The following is a 15,193-nucleotide window of genomic DNA, read 5'->3' on the forward strand; positions in this document are numbered from 1 at the left end:
TCCTTCTTTCCTTCCTTCCTTCCTTTCTTTCTTTCTTTCTTTCTTTCTTTCTTTCTTTCTTTCTTTCTTTCTTTCTTTCTTTCTTTCTGTCTGTCTGTCTGTCTGTCTGTCTGTCTGTCTGTGCAAGTCTTGGGGTTTGAACTTAGGACTTGGAGACTGTCTGCTCAAGGCCTAGTGCTCTACCACTTGAGCCACAGCTCCACTTAGCAATAAAAATTTCATGGGGCTGGGAAGGTGGCTCAGTGGTAGAGCGCTTGCCTTGCATGCATGAGGCCCTGGGTTCAATTCCTCAGCACCACATAAACAAAAAGAAAAAAGCTGGAAGTGGCGCTGTGGCTCAAGTGTAGAGCGCTAGCCTTGAGCTGAAGAGCTGAGGGACAGTGCCCAGGCCCAGAGTTCAGGCCCCATGGCCGGACCCCCCCCAAAAAAAATTCATGGTTTTCCATTCCCATACTGGCTTTGAACTGTGAACCTCAGATCTTAGCTTCCTTAGTAGCTAGAATTGCAAGCATGAGCTATTGGCACCTGGTTGAATTCTGTTGGATATTAAAGGAAACAGCTAGGTGTTTGTAAACTATGGTATATCAACAAAGTGATAGACATCATCCCATTTGTTATTGTCAAAAGCTACTTCTCAGAGCAAGACAAAGAAAGGTCTTGAAGTATCTTTTTTTCTGATCAGAGAGTTCTTGTACAGTGAAAAATGAAAACATTTTGCAAGCTGGGAAAAGGGCTCATGTTGGAAGTGCATGTTCTTTAGTTTCCATATAGTTGACTAGAAGACAGAACCAAGCAATCCAACAATACGCTATTTCTGCAAAACCCTAAAGAAAGCAACCTTGGCATTCTGAAATAATTTCCTCACAAAAGTTCAGTATTCTTCTATTAATCATGTTCAGCCAGAAAAACAGCCAATGTTTTACTTCAATTTTTGAAATGAGCCTATATTACCAGGATTTGTAAATACTTTGTTTGGTAATTTATTTCAGATCCAAACTGCAAGATTTCACTGAAAGTACAAAGTTCAGTTTTATTGGGTAATGTATCCAGTCTTATCTCACTTAAATTTTCTGGCTTGTAAATAACAATTATCTGGCTGCCTCTTGTTATGGAGTAATTTAGTGAGAATTCTTTCAAAGTCATACTGTTCTGCCTACCAGAGAACATGATGTGAGGTCTAATGAACTTGAACATTCCTACCCCTAGCCTTGCTGGCAGAATCCCATGTCTATTTCTAGTTATGAATCTGTTCTCTGTAACTCCCTCCCCTCCCTTCCCTTCCACCACAGTGTGATTTCCAGTATTCTGTTGGTTTATTGGGGATAAGAGTCTCACAGACTTTCCTGCCTGGGCTGGCTTTGAACCAAGATCCTCAGATGTCAGCCTCCTGAGTAGGATTACAGGCATGAGCCACTAGTGGCTGGGTATCTGTAGCTTTCTTTAGTAGGTAGGTTCCTGGTCTCTCCAACTTCTTGGGGTGTTCATACAGCTTGGGCTTTGCTCTTACAGCTTCATGTATTGTCCTCTCAGGAACTTTTAGTAAGGTCTCAAAATCTACCTTACAGTCTGGCCTCGCACTTTCCTTTGAAATGCCAGTTTCCTCTTTTACTCTGTAATTCTTGCATTCTGCATGCATGCAAAACTAGTAACACATTGCCAAGGTATGCAACCTCCAAAAATAGCTGGGCCTCTTCATGTCATGGTTACAGAGTCCTCTAAATGCCTGGATGGATGCACATAGGGAACTAATTTCTGCAGAAACAAATTCTGGGGAAGTACTTCCCTAGGGAGTCCTGGGTGACTTGAATGTCTTCTCTGAGCAAAATCTTTCAAAAAAATTTAGTTTTATACTTTTGAGCCTGTGAAGAGTGAGGTCTAAAGCCATCAGGGCATCTTCCTGAAGTTTCCACCACTTTCTAATAGCATCCCCAGCTGGTGATCAAGTCTTCCAATGTATGAATATTTGGTAACCGTTTACTATACTCAACCCATCATATCCAAAATAAATCTTGTATGTTTAGGGTATGAGATTCTTTTTAATGTTTATTTAGTTTGCTGATCTCTCATTGAAGATTTCTGCATCTGTTTTTCTTTTTTTTAAATCAGGGATACAAGTTCTATATTTCTTTTATTATACTACCTTTGTTTTTGATATTAGAGTGGTACTAACCTCATAGAATTTTTTTTTTTTTTTTGGTTATGGGGTTTGTACTCTGGACTTGGATGCTGTCTTTCAGCTATTCAGCTCAAGGTGAGTGCTATACCACTTGAGCCACAGTACCACTTTCGGTTTTCTGGTGGTTAATTGGAGATAAGAGTCTTATGGATTTTTCTGCCTGGGTTGGCTTTGAACTGTGATCCTGAGATCTCAACCTCCTGAGTAGGTAGGATTATAGGTGTGAGCCACTGGCGCCAGCTAGAATGATTTTTAAGGTGTTCCTTCTGTCTAGGAAGAATTTAGGAACTTTTCTTCATGTAGGCTGGACTTCTGATAAATTCTACTAACATTTTTCTTTTTTTTGTATTTTCTTTTTCAAAAAATATATTTTTATTGTAAAGATAGTGTACAGAGGGGTTAGTTACATGAATAAGGTAATGTGTGCATTTACTATTGAGTACTGTTACCTCCTCTTTTGTTTTTCCCTAACATCTTTTCCCTCCCCTCTCCCCACACTTCCCCCCAACTCCCTCCCTTCCCCAACCTGGCCAAGTTATAAAGTTCATTTTCAACGTGGTGTTTGTTCATCTAATTGTTACAATGGGTCAACCTGTATCCTTATTTTAGCATTTTCTTATATCTCTTCCCCTCCCCAAATTAGAAAAATGTATATACAAGATGCAGGGCACCAGAATCAAATACTGTGAAAACAGGGGTTATACATTGGGGGAAGAACATACAAAAGAAACCAAAAAATCACATGGCACATTACAAGTACATTAGAAACAACAGCAATGAAGATAAAACCTCTTATGTCCCTATCTTGGGGTTCATTTCACTTAGCATCATCTTAGTCATATGTATATAATTTTGACCTTTTCTGCTTGTCCCAGTCATTTTTTAAAATGTTGAAGTGTCTTTTACTTCATCTGTGGGAGATGGTTAAACTGAATATAGTATTCTAACTGGCACTGTTTTCCTTTGAATTCTTTGAATATATTATGCCACTATCTGTTATATACCGTCTCCATTGTTTCTGATGTGAAGCCAGTTAAGCTTATAGAGACTGTTGCATAATTGAGGAATCACATTTGTCTTGCTGCTTAAAAATTTTTTTCCCTTAGGCTTTTTTAACTGTGGCATATTTGTAGAGCTCTTTGTGTTTATCCTCTCCTTGAATTTGTTTGGTTTCCAGGATGTGTAGATTAATGTTTATAAAGAAAAACATTTGGCCATTTATATCTATTTCTTCTTTAAGCATTTTCTACTCCCTTTTCTCTTTGTTCTCATTCTGGCACTACTACATGGATATTTAAGAGATTCTGCATTTGTTTGAGATTCTGTTTATCTTTATTCTTTTTGCTCCCAGGTATGATTTCATAATGTAAGCATGGCATGCCATGGGAAGAAGCAAAATAAACGCTTCAGGACATTTTCCAGGCACAGACACGAGCTCCTGTCTGGGAGAATGATCCACCAGAATACACCTCTGACCAGAATTGTTTAATAATTATGCAAACCTCTAACCCTCTACCCCAAATTCTTCATCTATTTAAACTTAAATAGATTGGACAGAGAAAGGGAATGGCTCAAGTCCAAGCTCAGCTCCAAGTTTGTAAATCTATCTAGCATGTTAAGATAAATAGAAAAGATGCAGTTCTGTTTGTAGCAGGATTGTAAAAGTGACTGTCGAATAGTTCTTTTTGAATCAGGATTAATAATCAAAAACTCTACAACACCAACTAGGAGAATTTAATTCAATGCATGTCAGGCTCAGACTTAGTCATCCCTCTTCTCACCCATCTTCCTCATCTTCCCCCTCAGAATATTGGTAAAAGTACTTCTGAAGCAAGATGGGAGGGAAGCATTTCACACAATACATATGTTTAAGATAAATACAAGTTGAAGCCTAAAATAAAACAAATTTAAAGTGTGATTATTAGCATTGATACAAAACTAATTTCATCAGTATTGTGCCCAAAAAGGGTTAGTTTTATAATAGTTTTCCTTCTGAAGATTCCACAGTATCCTTCTTCCAATGTTGACCTCACTGATAGCAATGGAGTCATCTGGGAGGTGAAGAAGCTCAGGGGAGCTCAGGAGGCTTGTGCTCCACCCTCAGCAGCTGGGATCAGAACAGGAGGACGCAGCGGAAGCTGAAACACAAAAGCCCTCAATATTGAAGCAGCCATTTGTTGGTCAGATGCAGACTGTAGAATAATGACAACATGATTATAAGAGAGAATTTTCCACCCCCCATATCTTGTCTCTACTTTTTTTCTCCCTCCACTGTTCAATAAAAAATCATTTCTCTCGACTTATATCAGTTATATGGGGAGAAGGGATTGCATGGTAACATTTTCATGCATGTCTTGTCTCCACTTTCATTTCTGCCCCTTCCCTTCTAGACACCAGAAAACGTCTCTGGGATAAAATACAGCAGGAAACTAGTAACTATGGGATCTGATTTCAGCAATGAGAAGCAGATACAATAAGGGGAGAAAGTTCCCTGAGTAGTGACAGGGCCCTCTTCCCTGTGCCACATCTGCTCAGACAGCCACTCACTGGTTTGCTGAAAAAAGGGAGTGTTTTTACAGCTCCGCTTTATTTAATAATTGTAGGAAGTGGAGGAAAGGCTCAAGTGGAAGAGGATAAGCCTTGAGCAAAAAGTAAGGGGAGGAGGCCCTGAGTGAAGCCCAATACTAAACACACACACACACACACACACACACACACACACACGCATACAAAAAATGGCTGCATGAAGACAAACATTATATTCTTCCAATATCAACACTTGTGTTTCTTTCTGATGGAATGCAGATAATTTCATATCTGTGTTACTCTTTTCTGGCTGATAATTAAATTATAATTCTATAATTCAAATGCCTATTCATCTATTCCAGAACTTGAACAGATAACAATGAAAGCTTTATTTTAACATATTTATATCATTTGTTTCCAAGTAGTCTAAAAAAATCTGGTTTGCATAGCAGTTTCTTAAGTGGGACAGGTATCCTGAGGTTTTTTTTTTTTTTTTTGGTTGGTCATGGGGCTTGATCTCTGGGCCTGGGCGCTATCTCTCAGCTCTTCAGCTCAAAGCAAGCACTCTACCACTTGAGCCACAGGGCCACTTCTGGTTTTCTGAGTGGTTTATTAGTGATAAAAGTCTCACAGACTTTCCTGCCCAGGCTGGCTTTGAACTGCGATCCTCACATCTCAGACTCCTGAGAAGCTAGGATTACAGGACAGCTGGCTTACAAAATGAGATGAGGTCTTACTAATTTTTTGCCCAGGCTGGCCTTTAACCATAATCCTCCTGATCTATGCTTCCCTAGGAGCTAAGATTACAAGCATGAGCTAAGTGCACCCTGTAATAATTTTATTATTGTTTTTTGCTTATGTGGTACTGAAGAATTGAACCCGGGGCCTCATGCATGCTAGGCAAGCACTCCACCCTATCCCAGTAATCATTTAAACAAAATAAAACTCTGTAACTTGTACACTCAAATAAATCCTTTGTTGTTATGTGTGAATACATAGACAAAGAGAAAATCCACAAAAAAACCCCACAAAAAACTGCCTCCAATTACTCCAATCAGCAGTCCTGAATATGGTATCAGCTAACAATAAGGTAAATTACCTTTTCTAAATCAAAAGGTTATGTTCTCTCTCCTAAGCTTCACAGTAACCTCGAGGTAACTTTTATTACTCTATTACTTTGATTACATGGACAACAAAATGGCCCATTAAACGATTATACTTAATCTTGAAACATCCCCTTCCTTATAAAAAGGGATTATAAGAAGAGAACAGGTTCAGAAAATTCTGATTTGTAACTTAATGGCTGTGACACTGAACAATTTAACTTCTGAGTCTTGACATTGTCATACTGGAAAACAGGAAAATGAATGATGGTGACAGGTAACGTGAAAGATGGGATGAAATAATTCATGTAAAAGTGAACACAAATACTACAAATACATCCTCTTGTTTTAAGAATAGCTGGATATGACTGGGAGAGAGTGAGGGAACAGAAGACACTGTACAAAAGGAAATACAGTCATTACCTCACTAATGTAATTGTAATCCCCTCTGTACATCACCTTTACAATAACAGTAAAAGTAATTAATTAAAAAAAGCTGCATTTGGGAGACTGTAGGAGGATGGGAAGTAGCAAGACAATCTAGGTTAGGTGGGAATATCCTGTCTCAAAAAAAAAATTAAAAAACAAACCAAAGTATAATAAAAGAACACCAACCTGATCTTCTGGCACACGTTTGTTTTAGGATTGAGACAGAATTTGCCCTCTCCACACTGTGAGATGTACAGTGGGATGACTGTATCTCCTGGAAAGCAAACACGCAGATATGATCCCGAGTTAAGAAATGTGATTCTATCAATACAGCAGCCTCAAACATTCATTCCTGTCTGCTGATGCAGTTCCACACATTCACATCAAGATCTGAAACTACTTACAGAATAGCGTTCTGACACTGACCGTGCAAAAAAAGTATGCTTCAAAGCAGGGCACTGGTGGCTCACACCTGTAATCCTAGTTATTCAGGAAGCAGAGATCTGAGGATCTTGGCTCAAAGCCAGCCTGGGCAGGAAAATACGTGAGACTGTTATCTCCAATAAACCATAAGAAATTCAGAAGAAGCACTGAAGCCCAAATGGTAGAGTGCTTGCTGAAGAGCTTAAGAGCTGAGGGACAGCGCCCAGGCCTAGAGTTCAAGACCAAACACTGACACCCTCCCCCCAAAAAGAAAAGTATACTTCAAAGGTTTTTATGTAAATAAAATGATTCACTACTGTACCTAAAAATCATTTTTTTTAAATTGCCAAGATTGGCTTTGGAAGTGTACTTAAAACAATGTCAAATATACAGCAAGCCTGCAGAATGAGAGGGGAATAAATCCCAATATCGTGCTTCCAAGATGAAGACATCAATCTTGATGATTTTCCTTGGTGATAACTATTCATACATAATCATCTATGCAGTGTATCAGAAAAGTAATTTCTCTATAGAAATGAACCAAAATCATGAGGTAAGTGGTTCAAATGCTTTGCTCACCTGCCTTTAGCTTAGTCACTCTTTGGCCAACACTTTCCACAATTCTAGCACTTTCATGTCCCAAGATCACTGGAAAACAACCCTCAGGATCGGCTCCACTCAGGGTATAGGCATCAGCGTGGCAGACAGCAGTGGCAATGATCTACAAGGAGATTAAAATAAAAGGCATCAGAGTGTGAGATCATGCAATTCAGGGAGAGTCGCCAAGTCGACGAAAGGTACTTTACCACACAAAGCATTCTGTTAACTTTGAGGGACATTTCATTCAGAGTTTAACTTCCTGAAAGTTAGTAGTGTTTGCAACCCAAGGAGTCCTCACAATGAATCCTGGTAGCATTTGCTGGTGGTGCATTTCTTTTTTTTTGGTGGTTGTGGGGCTTGAACTCTGGGCCTGGGCGCTGTCCCTCAGCTCTTCAGCTCAGGGTGAGTGCTCTACCACTTGAGCTACAAAGCCACTTCCAGTTTTCTAGTGGTTTATTGGAGATAGGAGTCTCACGGTCTCTCCTGCCTGGGCTGGCTTTGAACCGCGATCCTCAGATCTCAGCCTCCTGAGTAGCTAGGATTACAGGCGTGAGCCACAGGCGCCCGGCTTGGTGGTACATTTCTATGAAATGAAAAATGCCCCACTATTCTCTTTGTTTGTTCTGTAGGCAGGTTAAAGTAAGAGATGGTATTATGGGCACTGTATTTTCAGGTGTGAAAAGGAACATCATGACTTTCTCATTGCTGGTTTCCTGTAGGGAAATAGGATTTCTTATATGCCAGGTGTCTCCTGGAGTCTGGGTCCAAACTAAGAGCTTTCAGTCACAGCAGACCTTTTCTGCCACTAAAGATAAGTAGTGCATAAGCCTTTAACTCCTCTCTCTCTGGCTCTCAAGAATCTTATCTTTCTGAGCCACTAAAGCACAGAACTCTCAGAGCTCTTGCACTGCTCTGCTTCTGGCCTGCATGTGTCTGTGAAGTGTAACATTCTTTGCCACCCATTAGCTGTTTCCCAGGAATGAGAACTGAACCCATCCTGTTGCAAACAGCTCACCTTACTTCCCAGGACAGACACTGTCTTCATTGGTGGCAAAACTCACAACCTGCTTAATTTGCCAACTTAAAGAGAGCTGTGAGGGCTGGGAAGTTGGCTCAGTGGTAGAGTGCTTGCCTCTCATGCCTGAAGCCCTGGGTTCGATTCCTCAGCACCACATAAGCAAAAAGAAAAAAAAAAAGCCGGGAAGTGGCTGTGGCTCAAGTGGTAGAGCACTAGGCTTGAGCTGAAGAGCTGAGGGACAGCGCCCAGGCCCAGAGTTCAGGCCCCACGACCGGACTCCCCCCCCCAAAAAAAAAAGAGAGCTGTGACCCTTTTTCTCAAATGTAACCTTTTCATAGGATATTAAGGAAACACCCACTACTTTCAAGCATTAACTTTATGTCTAAAAACAAGTAGAGAAGAGAATGCTAAAAGGAACAAGTTTATAAATGTCAAGGCTAGAGCTGGCTGCCTTGTTCAAGAGACCTCTGTAATTTTCTTTCTCTTGTGAGGCTGAACAGCACAGGAACACAAATCCACTGATGCCTGGCCCTGCTGCCATGAATCACCCATCAAAAAGCTCCACAATTAAGGGACTTCATTTGCTTATTGCTGTAGTTCATCTGGAGCCTCCTTCCAGATTTTCCTGGGGTGCTTCTAACAAAACTGAAAATCATTTCTTATTCTATTTCTAATACAACATAGTACCTTTGAAATTATATATATATATATATATATATATATATATATGTATAAAATGCTGGAGGGAAATCCTGCAAAGATGAGCAGGGTTAAGAACAGGATGCTGTGATTCTAGGGCTGGAGAGACTTTCCATACCTTCTCCCTGACTCTGTCCTTTGAGACCAATTCTTTGTAGGCCTCAGTCTTACTCATCTCTACAGAGACCTCATTGTGAGTCTTTTCTGTGTCTCAGGTGCATCATTACCTTAATTCATACTTCATGAGCCTTTGGTGGAACTACTGCTATCTCCTCTATGGAGAGAGGCTTTCCAGGCTCCCAGGCAACTGCAGCCTTGCACTTGATAACCTACAGCAGGGGGAGGAGAAAAAGAAATAAATAAAAAACTTAGTGGGGGGCTGGGAAGGTGGCTCAGTAGTAGAGTGCTTGCCTTGCACGCATGAAGCCCTGGGTTTGATTCCTCAGCACCACATAAGCAGAAAAAAGCTGGACTGGCGCTGTGGCTCCAGTGGTAGAGCACTAGCCTTGAGCTGAAGAGCTGAGGGACAGTGCCCAGGCCCAGAGTTCAGGCCCCACGACTGGCAAAAAAATAAAATAAAATAAATAAATAAAATACTTAGTGGACAATTTGGGTACTGGTGAATGCTAACCTTTGAAAGTGTATCATAGTTTCACGGAGAGACATGTCCTTCTAAGGGATATGCAGAATTGTTTTAAGATTTCACATGAATAATATGCTTTAAAATAGTGTACTTGAGATGGCTACCTCTTCACTCTATAAAAGCCTCTCTCAGCTAAAATCTGTATTCATCAACTATTTAATGACTATAATGCATAAAGAAGAGCAGATGAGGTGGGCATGGTGGTGTTCACCTATAATCAATCCCATCTACTCTAGAGGTAGGGATGAGAGGGATTGTGGTTTGTGGCCAGTCTGGGCAGAAAGGACCCAACAAGCTATTAACATTAATTTCACTTGTTCTTTTGTATGTTGTTACTGAAAGAATTAAAACTATATATGCAGCTTACTTATCTACAGCACAGAGTAGCTAGTGGTTAGTGAGAATCACTACCATCATCAAGCACTGGTAAAGTTAGGTTTGGGTCTATTCACATGCTTCTGAAATGTGTTGGCAGAATCAAGGTCACAAATCCCCCGATTTATAGGAAACTTGAAAGTCAATAATTATGAGTGGAAGGAAGAACAGAAACATTGGGTGACACGTTTGGGAAAGCTCCACTTTTAAACTGGAGTGGAAGGTTGAAGAGGAGTTTGCCACAGAAGGTGATAAAACACCTACATATGCTGATTCCCCAAAGTGAGGTATCTAGCGCAGCTTTTGTCAATGAAGTTTTACATAAGGAAGTACAACAAAGTGTGGTGAAAAAAGAGAGGTGAACTTACATAGATACAAAAAGCAGCCTACATAAATAATGTAACTACAAATATTGCCTTTAAAATTAAAGCAGCAAAAGCTGCATGTTTAAAACTGAAAGATCTGTCACAATGTCTCATTTCTTTTCAACTTCAACATTTCAGAACCTCCTAGAAAATATCCCAAGTGTGCAATGTGATCAGCATCAGGAGGCTGATGGCCTGCCTTGCTTGTGTAATGTTTTCCAGGGCCCGGGGACCGAAGTGTGCCAACAGACCCAGGGCGCAGAACCACGTCGGCTCCCCACTGGGCATCCGGTGTTGACCACAAGCACATCGGACTTGGGAAGGCCGCGCTCTGACCTTTGCTCTGATGGGCGGAGAGCCCGCAGAGCCGCTGTGCAAGGCTTGCAGGAGGAGGCTGCTCTCCGGGGCCGCGGCCCCGCCGTCCAGGGACCTCGGCGTCCTCCCCAAGCAGCACAGCGACGAGCGGGGCGGACGCCGACGGCACGGCCCACCGCGGACGCCATCCACGGAGGATCGGGCCGAACAAGCGGGACGCAGAAGGACCGAAGGTTCGAGGCCCGCGCCTGCCGGCCCCGGGCTCCCGGCCCCGCTCCTCCCGCCCGACCCGCGCCCCGGTCTCCCGACGCTGCTGCAGAGAGCAGAGGAAGCCGCGTTGCAAGCCCGGGTCCCAAAGCCTCCCTTCCTCTCCTTCGCGTGCTGGCCGGGGATCCTGTTATCCAAGCCCGCGCGCTCCCGGGCTGGGGACCCGCAGCCACCTGTGCCCCCCTTCCCGCCTCGGGACCCATGGCGCGCCCCGGGATACCTGGTTCGCCATGTCGGGTCTGCGCAGAAGTCCCGGATGGACAGCCTGGGCCTGGGGATGTGGGCGGGGCAAGCGTGGAGGCGGGCCTGGGCGGTGCTGCCTCCCGCGGAGCATGCGCGGAGGCGGGGCTTGGCAGCGTGGGAGACGGGCGGGGTGGGGGGAACCGGAAGTGCGAGGTGAAAAACGTAAGTCTACCTGGTGCGAGCTTGTCTGAGGTGGCTTCCAGCCTGGCGGGCCACCGGCGACGCCTTCGTGGGTCCTTCGATAGGCTCATTGCAAGTCACCCTGGTTGGGAATCTCCCCATGCAGGGTCAGCCTAGGAACCGCGAGTGTAGAGGGGAGCTGTGGCCGGGCCCGCAGCACGTGACCGGAAGTCAGTCACTGCTGTGAGAAGCCTCCCAGTGGGACGCTCTGGGGAGGGAAGATGGTTTGCTGGAATGGTGCTGGCACACGGAGACGCTTGGTCTACTCTTCAGTCTTTCATGCTTCATTTCCTAAGTGATTGGTGTTCTCGAAGATTCTGTTCAAAGTTCCTTCTTCCCTTCTCTCCACACTCTCACCCACACGAGGACCTTTCCTTCCCTAGAGAGACAGGAGTAGTGACCAGATTATTGTCTCCACTTGTGGTGTCACTACTGTTAGATGTCTTCTCTAGTAGGAGATACTGCAATATTTCTAACTCAACGCGTCTATGATTTATCTTGTATTTATCCTTGAAGGGACTTGTTTCCCCTCCATGTCTCTGTACATTGATGGCATCCACCTTCTTCCTCCAGCCAGAAATCCGAGAGTCACAACTTCTCCTTCATTCCCTCCATCCTATCTGTCACCAAACCCTAAATACCTTTCACACCTTGTCTCCCCGCCTTCGTTCAGCCTCTGTTTATTTTTTGCAGGGTTGTGGAAAGAGCCTTCTATCTGAGGTACTTGATGACTGACCGTTAAAATCTAATGCGTTATTAAATGTTCTAAAACATGTTAATTGATGCCATGTCCTTTTTTCTGCTTAAAGTTTTTGAGTGAGCTGTGTTATAAACAAAATGTCACTATTCTACTTTAAATTCTTCATGGACTAAGAGATAAAATCTAAACTCTGTCCTTAGCCTAGTCAGCCCTGAATCACCTCATTCTGTTCTTATTTCCTGCTATTCTGCCAGACAAGTCCCTCTGTAGAACATTTGTCATTCTTTCAAATGACTTTGCTTTCTTGTATATTCTGGTACTTCTGCTTGGGATGTGGGAAAAAATTCTAATGATAGACCTTTTAGCAGTGAGTTATGTTTCTTTTTCCTATTGAAGACACATCATTTATCTTCTGGAAAGAGACCATTGAGCTTTTATGGTACTGCTGGTTGTGGTCTGACATGTAAGGAGATTAGTACAATCTCTCCAGTAAAAGGCTGAATGAACTGATTCAATAACAATTCTTAGATCTGTAAGAGAAGTGAGGTCACAGGGGAAACTGTTGTCTTCAAAATTAGAGAGGCAGATGGTTCCAAACAATCATATTTACCTGAGGTAAAAACACATCACTGCTGGGACCAGTACTGGAGTTGCAATGTAAATGATGAACAGCTAGAGTCTACTTGTGATCAGAGGAAAGTTAAAAACCACCAGGGGACCTATTCATGGAGGAGGGCAGGCTCTCATGATTCATAAGTGTCACCTCCGTAAGTCCTCACAGTGAAGATTGGAGAAAAATCTCATCCCTTTCCTATGGGGAGTTGGAAAGCAACTTTTTTTTGTCAGTTAGGTGGTGTGAACACTGACCCCACGTGAACACTGGCTTCATGTGCTGTCCCTGAGCATTTCAGCTCAAGTTGAGCACTCTACTACTTGAGCCACAGCACTACTTCTGGCTTTTTCTGCTTATGTGGTGCCAAGGAATCAGACCCAGGCCTCATGCATGCTCTACCACTGAACTACCTTCCCAGCCCTCAAAGCAACCATTTTGAAATGTGCCAGGAAATTCTGTTCTTAACAAGGCTTGCCCATGGATTTTACCACTGCAAAAGGAGTATTAGAGGTATTAGAAGAAGCTAAGCCCTCATGTTCTATCCATCATTATCCCTTATTTCTCCACGCCTGTAAAATAGATTAAGTTTTGAAGAGTAATTACAAGTTAATTCTGAAAGGAGACAGCTTAACTACCATAATTTGCAGTATATTTTGATAATGCATATAGAAAAAAAATCTGACCAGTTTTTGTGAGAATAATTTCTGTGGGAATTCAAGGACAGAACATAATTTTAGGTGATATTAGGAGCGCTGTGGGTGCTTTGTGGCACAGCTGTAACATGAATGGTTAAAATAATCTATTTATACATAGAAACACAACCTCACTAATGCACATTGAATGAAGTTGAGCTCTCAGATCTTCTGGTGATAATGTAAAGGAACGAGTATAAAGAAAAATGATTACTAAGGAAGAGGAATGCTGGAAATAATCTGCCATGTTATATCTGCTCACTTATTCCATTTACTTCTTCCTTAAGGGGAAGGTGAAAGAGCAAAAAGTAAACATTCACACAAGTATTGGGAAACCTATTGTGGAGGAAGAATGTGGTGACTAATTTTCTCTCTGGGTTGGTAGGATGCTATGGTTGAGATGGCTGTCTGGTTTTACCCAGGGTACCAGATCCTGGGTTAGTCATGACCAACTAGCGAGGCAAGAGAGGCAAAGTAGGCACCCTCGCTTGTCAGGCAGCAGGATCAGTTTGCCAAGTAGTGTTATCTGATCTACCATGATTTTTGAGAGTGGCAAAAGTGCTGCTCCATGACACTAGTTTCTGCCATGGCTTTATCTTTCCCACAGTAGTTGCAAGACATCTGTAGCTCTAGCCTGCAGTATCTTTCCATGATAATATCCTGAGGCAGGATATAAAGGGTCTTTACCATTATATTTTTTAATTTTTTTGTGAAAATACCATACAGACAGGTTACAATTACATGGGCAAGATAATGAGTACATTTCTTATCAAGCATTGTTGCCTCCTCCTTTGTTTCCCCTTCCCATTCCTTCCCATACCCCCTCTTTTTTATTTTTATCGAGAGTGAAATTACTACCCCTTCAGCAGCCTTCCTGCCTGCCTTCCCCCCTCCCTCCCTCCCTCCATCCCTCCCTCCCTCCCTCCCTCCCTTCCTTCCTTCCTTCCTGTTCTCATAATGACAACAACAGTCTCAGGCCTGTTCCATAGGCTAGTTAGAAAACAGTGTGTTTCCTGTAATACAAGTTTCACTCAATAATGTGAATAAATTCTATCTTGCCTGTCTCTGGGTGAATAGCTGGAAAACCTCAAAGGCAGCTTATGGCATAGTTAAAAATGTTTGAGGAGCAGAAGAAATAATACATGAAAGTGCTCATTAAAATGTCAGCATTGGATACCAGTAGCTTATGCCTATAATTCTAGGTACTGAGGAGGTTGAGATCTGGAGGATCTCAGTTCAAAGCCATTCTGGGCAGCCATATCCCTGAGACTCCATCCTCAAAACTATCCAACGAAAAGCTTGACTGGAGGCATTGCTCCAGCGAATGGTAGAGTGCTCTTTGTGAACAGCCATGAACCAGAAAGCCTAGTAATTACAAGGAATGGAGAAGATAGCATCTAGGAGATGAAGAAATGAAGAATTACAAGAGGGAGCTATAGCACACTTTGAAAACAATCTGGTGGTTCAATTTTGTGCACCTTTGCAGCTTAAATATGTGTAATAATTTCAGATCCAGAAAATTCAGAATCTGATTATTTTGTGTATTTAATTATTTTTTCCCTGAAAATTTCATAGTTTTGATATGGAAAATGTATTAGAAAAATTCTATTCTAAAAACTATGAACTATTTACACATTCATGAGGATAAACTTTTGATATTAAGAAGTGTGTACAGAGTGTGTTTGAATGTAGAGATTGTTCTAATTTCAAGGAGTTTACAAACAAATGAAAAACTACAAAATCAGCATATGCTTTAGCAAAGAGACAAGAAGTCAAAGCATATCAGGTCATGAAAGTAGCTTTATGGCTGAGAGGAGTTGAAGAAG

At 42.2% G+C, this 15,193-nt stretch overlaps 1 protein-coding gene and 1 pseudogene across 1 annotated transcript in view; both read right to left on the reverse strand.

Moving 5' to 3' along the window:
- LOC105995849 overlaps nucleotides 1–9,149 on the reverse strand; it is a 17,810-nt pseudogene extending 8,661 nt beyond the window's left edge.
- Adh5 (alcohol dehydrogenase 5 (class III), chi polypeptide) overlaps nucleotides 1–11,178 on the reverse strand; it is a 51,872-nt gene extending 40,694 nt beyond the window's left edge. The window contains exons 1-3 of the mRNA XM_013029756.1: nucleotides 11,160–11,178; nucleotides 9,202–9,303; nucleotides 7,237–7,378 (exon numbers count right to left, since the gene is read on the reverse strand). The gene's annotated coding sequence lies outside the window, so the exon portion shown is untranslated. The remainder of the gene's footprint in view (nucleotides 1–7,236; nucleotides 7,379–9,201; nucleotides 9,304–11,159) is intronic.
- Nucleotides 11,179–15,193: the final 4,015 nt, after the last annotated feature.

This window comes from Dipodomys ordii, unplaced genomic scaffold (assembly GCF_000151885.1).
Source record: "Dipodomys ordii isolate 6190 unplaced genomic scaffold, Dord_2.0 Scaffold122, whole genome shotgun sequence".
In the NCBI taxonomy this organism is placed as follows: domain Eukaryota; kingdom Metazoa; phylum Chordata; class Mammalia; order Rodentia; family Heteromyidae; genus Dipodomys; species Dipodomys ordii.